Consider the following 7,741-nt stretch of genomic DNA (forward strand, 5'->3'; position numbering starts at 1 on the left):
AAAGTGGGAAGTGGCAGTGACGGCAAAGCCTGGAAAGTTCTGCCGAACGAAGCATCAAAATTGGTGGCAGAAGTAGCGTTGATCAGTGTCGAACTCGCTGGCAACAAACTGGAGCGCCACATAATCTCCTGGTCCAGGATAAATCGTGCCTCCCTCGCCGCATCATTGTTGTTAACGCGCAGATCGCTCCTGAGTTCTGAAACATCCAGCTCGGACAGCTCCTTGTGTGTGCTCTTGAAATCCGCAACGATGCCTTCCAATTCGCTAAGTCGCACATTTATCATCGCCTCCGGAAATGTCTCCACTGCTTTCAAGGAGGACAGCAATCTTTCAAGGTCCTCAAAAAGGATAACTGCACTTTGGCTCAGAAATTCTTTCCTTCCAGAAGATACACACTTGAAAAACGGATTCATTTTCGCAAGAAACATATTGTTTTAGTTCGTTTATTTATTGTCAGCTCACGACCCACTGTGAAACTTCTATGTAACGGGGATATATATTATATGTATGCGCGATTGTAGCACTCTGCAAAAAGCGTATGTCTGTATGTCAACCGCAAGATGTTAATATTGCGCGCACAAATCACAAACCGATTAATGTTTTTTAATGTTTAAATTTATTTACATATGTTTATATATTTTAAGCCATGCAGCAAAAAAATTCCAATGGAAAATAATTCTACAAGTTAATTCAACAATAATTCAACCAAATATCTTCCTAAGCACAATCACGTCGGGTTCACTAATGTTCAGTTACCGAGTATTTGCAGGAGCTTCATTTAATGTTCCAAATCTAGGCTTTAATAAAAAACAAGGACCTTTAGAATTCTATGTCTGATTAAAATTTATTTAAATGATTGGTTTATATATATAACATATGAAATATGTATGTGACTGCGTAGGGTTGAAGACCGAATTAGAATAAGAAACGCGGCTCAACGCTTGATGCTGCGAAGCGACCGAGAGGTACCGGAGATAAAGATTAAAGAAAAGATAAACAAATTCAATAAATTATTGCCGGCCAAACTTTCCAGCGGCTCTTGACCCGACAATGTCTACGTACTAGAAAAAAAGACATACACTGAAAAGAAGTTTTTTAATCTCTTACGATTTTATTTATATTGAGTTTGAAGGTAGCCCTTGATGACGCAAGGTTTGATATATCGCTTATATCTGGCATAATCCGAAATTCGTACAACTTCATATTTCTTACACTCTTTGTGTGAGACCCTTGCAGGGTATTATAATTTTGGTCAAAAGTGTGCAACGCAGTGAAGAAGACATCTCCGACCCTATAAAGTATATATGATCAGGATCACCTCCTGAGTGGATATAAGCATGTCCGCCTGACTGTCTGTTTGTTTCTACGCAAACTAGTCTCTCAGTTTTAAAGCTATCGAGTTGAAACTATATAGTTATATCCTATAGCTGCCATATACCTGGAAATGCCGTAACTTTGGTGTTTTTTAAGTTAGAAAGATGGGTCCTAAACAGATTGTATTTTGGGCAAAAATGAGCCATTTGCCAAATTTCATAAGAATCGGTTTAGTATATCCTATAACTGCCATATAACTGAACGATCGAAAATGGCACAACCTTACTATTTTGAAAGATTCCGCCCGAAGTTAGCTTTTCTTCCTTGTTTTTACTCATATGAAATGCTTAGATCAGTCAATTTCTTTGTCTATCTGTGAGAACTATCAGAAATATTTACCTAGTATCATTATCGCCTTTATTGCAACAACTATTAGCAAACTTCGGCTCCTGCCGATTTTTAATAGCCCGTAATTTGCATACGCTTGAAAAATCCATTTCCGACCAAGGAAAATGTATAAGTATGTATATTCCTCATCAACAACCGAGGCGTTATGGCCTTGTCCGTTTTTTGTTTATACAATAAATATACTCTTATAATACCGCAGCAGGACTTGCTTCGAGCCCGCTGGTTATGCTTGTCTTGTTTATTCTTTAGCTTGTTTGTATGGCATTCCCGTTAATGATCAATTAAGTACTGTAGCTCGACCAGGAAGTGGGTCGGCCTGTCGTAGCGTATATGGAGGATTCGTCCAATGGCATCGAGGAAATTTAGATAGTGGGTGTGACTCTGTTGCTAAACAAGTTTTATCATCAAAATTTTGGCCAAATATGCATTTTGTAACGAACAAAGTTGAGCTGGTGGTCTTGCAGCCTGTTAATCCCGCACGCGTTGAAACCCGGCTATATCTCGTCGGCAAATGTCGTGGTGTTATTTAGAGGATTCAGATTACGGGCGCTCATTTGTATCTTTAATAATTAAAATTTATCGCGTGCGAATAGGTAACGAGCCTGAATCGGCCGGAAAAGAGATAGCATAAAAATCGGACAGGCGGTTAAGAAAATGAAACAGTACTTCTCGCTTGACATGCCACGCCCCTAGATGTGAACGGGGTGTTATCAGCCCTCCCTACCATGGCCAATGCTCTTCCAACAAAGCCATGCATTAGGCCCCTTTTAGTATCTTGAACTTACGACGGCTCTTGGGTCAGCATGGAGTTAAAACTGGGTATTTACTCAGACATTATAATATTTGTTTATTCATGTAATAAAGGGAAAGATAGGACATTCATTCTTAATGCTCATAAAATATTCTAAAAACAAGAAAGGAAAGCTAACTTCGGGCGGAGCCGAAGTTGATATACCCTTGCAGTTCAGTCGCAGTCCGCTAGGTGGCGCCACGCATCTTATACTATTAGATATATAGCGGATCGTATATAGTCGGCCGATCCTTATGAAATTTGGCATATCGAATTATTTTGCCTAAAGAATAATCTGTACCAAATCCCATCTTTCTAACTTAAAAAACACCAAAGTTATGCCAATTTCGATCGTTCTATGACAGCTATAGGATATAGTCGGCCGATCCTTATGAAATTTTGCACACAAGATATTTTGGTCAAATATAACATGTGTGGAAAGTCCCAACCCTCTAACTTAAAAAACACCCAAGTTATGGCATTTCCGATCAATCAGTTATATGGCAGCTATAGGATATAGTCGACCGATCCCGGCCGTTCCGACTTATATACTGCCTGCAAAGGAAAGAAGGGTGTGTGCAAAGTTTCAACTCGATAGCTTTAAAACTGAGAGACTAGTTTGCGTAGAAACGGACAGACGGACATGCTCATATCGACTCAGGAGGTGATCCTGATCAAGAATATATATACTTTATAGAGTCGGAGATGTCTCCTTCACTGCGTTGCACACTTTTGACCAAAATTATAATACCCTCTGCAAGGGTATAAAAAATAACAGTAAATCTTTCTAAAAGTTTGTGGGTTAAAGTTTTTATTCCAATGCAATTCAATTAAATGTTTTTTTTTTAATATTTTTAAATTTTTGAGGAAAATTATTTCTTCATACTCATTTATATTCATGTGATCGTGTAACAAAATTTCGGTAGAAAAAGAATCAAACTTGTTTTATTACCAAATAATATATAAAGCTCACCTTAAATTTCTCCAATGACGAATGCGCTTCCATTCGTTGACGGTGGTGCTGTGAAATTCTGGCAGGCAAACACAATAAAAAAACTAACAACAACAAAAAAAATTCGGCAAATGCACAATATTTAGCGCATGTCTTTAAGCGACCGAAATTTGCATTAACTTTTTTTTCAATTCCTCCTTCACATATTTTTTTCTAAGATCTTCCTACTGATAAGTGATTTTATAACTTCTTTTGCATATTTTTTTTTTCTGTAGCCTCATAATTCACTTTTTATATTGACATTTTTTTTCAACTTTTACATATTTAAATTTTACAAATCCATACCAATCTTGTTATTCATTATAATTGACTTTAACTTATATTTTTAAACTTTCGAAATTTTAACCTACAATATTATTTAGTGTTAACTATAACTGGGTTTTTTTCTTTATATTATATTTTTACGCGTAATGCATTTATGATGTTTGGGCCATTTCTGAATTATTTAAAGGATCTTAGAGTTCCCAAAACGGTAAGAGACACCTTTAGACTTTTTTGTGGTTTTAGGGGAGTTGTCCCCTCCTCGCCGCACTCGGACTTATGCCCACGCCGAACTGTATAGAGACCGTGCCGAAAATAGACTAAGCTTCTTGGAGCGGGGATCAATTTTGCTCTGCTCGCTGCTTCTGTCTCCGTGACAGAGGTAAACGGTGATTATTCAAAGCCAGCGTTCCCTACCCTGAGATAAAAAAAAATTGTGTGCGTGGAGTCCCTACGCGCGAAAGAAGTGAAACTTCTTAGCGATATTCCAAAAAATGCACATTATTTCGTATAAAAAAAAATAGCGGGAGGGAAAGGATAAAAATAAAGTGGAGTGACCAACACTTTCTTCAATTCACATTTTATAAATTTATTATAAAGCAAAGTCCAAGTTCTGCTTTCTTTCGTGCTCGGTATTCACGATAATATTGTGCTCTGTTCCCTCCTCTTAAAACACCGGCTGCACTGTCTTTTTCCGCTGTAAAATCAATTCAAAATCAAACCATTAAAATTTTTGCCAATCCAATTGATATTAATTTCAAGATGATATGATCCACAAGGTGCATCTGTTATGGACAATTGAAATATTCAAGAGAAACGTACCACCACATAACCTGGAATCCGCTGTGTTATGCGTATTTTCACTGTCACTCATTTTATTGTTTGTTTGAATCACTATTCACTGTACTAATACTACAAGTAGTGCGTCAATATTATATAGAACACGAATTAATTATGGGAAACACTTTAATAACAAAATACGAGATAAGAATAAGAAAAAGAATTTTCGACACATAGGACGCTTTATGCACTCACGCATAGGCACTTATATTAGTCTAGGCAGCTGTTACGCGCTACGTGTATCGCCATAGCAGCGCATGCGCCTGGCGATACCTTACTCTCATTCACTCTCTCTCTCTCTCGCACTCTATCTTTCTCTTTTCCTCTTCTCCTTCCGAGTTGCGTTAAGCGTTCAACGCTATTCCCCCTCCACTGGAGCGTTAAACGTTTAACGCAACATTTTCCGGCGTCGTATAAGAAGTTTCTCTTTAAAAATGTTTGTGTGAGAGCATATTCATTTGCTTTGCTCTGCAGCTTATCGAACTTACCCTTAGGGGCCTGGGAAAACAATATTTAATATGACCACAATCTGGCCAGAACGCTTCTACTATCCACTGTTTTACACTTTAAATCCGTGTAGCTAGCAAATCTCGACTTGGATCGGGGCAAGATCGGATAGCGACTTAACCGGATCCAACTTCTCTCTTCTTTCTTGGACAGCCGGATTGAACAGCTACTTTTCAAGCAACCTCTCAGTAAGCAACCTTTCAGGTCAAGGTGCGGTTTGGGAAAGAAAGCATGGTGCGTTTAGCAGTAGCTTCCTGCCGGCGCTAGAGCTGGGATTAGTGGGAGACTTAACGTTAACGCAAATGCAGTCTTGCAGATTGCCGATAAACTATAGAGTATAATGTTGCCACTTACCACGGCTAACGCCCGATAGGTGGCGCTAGTACCCCTTGATCCTGTAGTTCTACGCTCCGCTACAATTCGATTATTTAAGTCGTCAATGATCAACGGAAAAATACCGGTTCTACGCTAGGAATGCAACGTTCTGTGCAAACGTCTCAATTAATTCAACATCGCGCCGATAAAGTAGTCCCCGAAAGAGTGAATCAATTAAAAACAGTAATTCATAAACATGACTTTGATACGTTCGCTAAGATTACAATGAAAGACTCGAATCAATTTCATGCTATTGCCATGGGCAATTATCCGCCTTGTGTTTACATGAACGAAACTTCTCATTCAATTGTGTCGTTTGTCCACGATTTTAATGAATTGATGGAAAGCTCGCTTATCGCTTTTACCATTGATGCCGCACCAAACGAATGTTTACATTTTGGAAGAGAATATTCCCAAGTTAATTTATGCAATCAATAAAGCATTCCCAAATGATGAGGAAAGTGCAGACTATCTGAGAGGTATTCCCTTGTCAAATCTGGACATACAATCAAAAACAAAAGACAATATCTTTCGGGAAATAATGGAATTGTTAAAAATTCAACAAAAAAATACATTGAAGTATATAATTCACACAAAAGTTGGAGAAGGACCACGACTACTAAGAGCTAACGCACGTTGATTCAATAATATATATTTTGGTGTACAGAAAAGCTTTCTTTTCTATTTGGTAAAATTTTTTTAAGGGGATTGGTACAAGTTAAGCTTAAAATAATTTAAAATGTAACTTTTTGAAATGATGTGCTGGGTTGAATAAAAACACTTTTTATTAAACGCAAAAAAATTATGATTTTTCTTTTGCTGCATTGACCATCTTTCTTCTGCAACTTAAGGGGGCATGCGCACTTGTAATTTTCAAAAAATCGAATTTTTTTTTTTGCATTTTCTTAAAGTATATACATTTAGAAATGTGTCCACAAAATTTTAAAATGATCCGGTGAACATACATTGAGATACACATGTTGAAAGGGAGGGGCGTCCGGTAAGCGTAATGGTGAGTTGAAACTTTAAACACGTTTTTCTCAAAACTACGTTTTTGAAGTCGGTGACCACTCTTACTCGAAAACTAGTGACCCGATTGTCTTGAAATTTAGCATGCTCTTTTATTACATAATAATCTAGTACTTAATCGAAGGATTGATTTTTTTATGCAAAACTTTTTTTTTACAGCTGAAAAACTACTGCTTTTTTAACGAAAAACGATTTTTCAACTTTGATAGGTCGCCATTTTGTCAAATATTTTTATACCCTTGCAGAGGGTATTATAATTTTGGTCAAAAGTGTGCAACGCAGTGAAGGAGACATCTCCGACCCTATAAAGTATATATATTCTTGATCAGGATCACCTCCTGAGTTGATATGAGCATGTCCGTCTGTCCGTCTGTCTGTCTGTCTGTCTGTCGGTTTCTACGCAAACTAGTCTCTCAGTTTTGGAGCTATCGAGTTGAAACTTTGCACACACCCTTCTTTCCTTTGCAGGTAGTATATAAGTCGGAACGGCCGGGATCGGTCGACTATATCCTATAGCTGCCATATAACTGATTGATCGGAAATGCCATAACATTGGTGTTTTTTAAGTTAGAGGGTTGGGACTTTCCACACATGTTATATTTGACCAAAATATCTTATGTACAAAATTTGTAAAAAATCATAAGGATCGGCCGACTATATCCTATAGCTGTCATAGATCGATCGGAATTGGCATAACTTTGGTGTTGTTTAAGTTAGAAAGATGGGTTTTGGTACAGATTCTATTTTGGGAAAAACAATCTGATTTGTCGAATTTCATAAGGATCGGCCGACTATATCCTATAGCTGCCATATAACTGATTGATCGGAAATGCTATAACTTCGTTGTTTTTGAAGTAAGAAGGAGTTTCAATGGATTCCTCTTATGGCAAAATAATTTGATTTGCCTAATTTCATAAGGATCGGTCAACTATATGCGATCCGCTATATATCTAATAATATAAGATGCGTGGCGACACCTAGCGGACTGCGACTCAACTGCAAGGGTATATCAACTTCGGCTCCGCCCGAAGTTAGCTTTCCTTTCTTGTTTTTTTATTTAAGTTGGTACACATACATTTCAAAAATGATATGCACTAAAAACAATGATGGTCAACGCAATTACATGACCAACATAATTCAATAAATGATAAAATTTGATCAATTTCTTCTCGTAGGTGTACCGCGGAAACTGTGGGTGATGGAAC

At 37.6% G+C, this 7,741-nt stretch overlaps 1 pseudogene; it reads left to right on the plus strand.

The window, feature by feature from the left end:
* Positions 1-1,142: 1,142 nt before the first annotated feature.
* Positions 1,143-6,309, plus strand: LOC26515531 (annotated as a pseudogene).
* Positions 6,310-7,741: the final 1,432 nt, after the last annotated feature.

Source organism: Drosophila ananassae, chromosome XR, assembly GCF_017639315.1.
Source record: "Drosophila ananassae strain 14024-0371.13 chromosome XR, ASM1763931v2, whole genome shotgun sequence".
NCBI classification, from domain to species: Eukaryota; Metazoa; Arthropoda; class Insecta; order Diptera; family Drosophilidae; genus Drosophila; species Drosophila ananassae.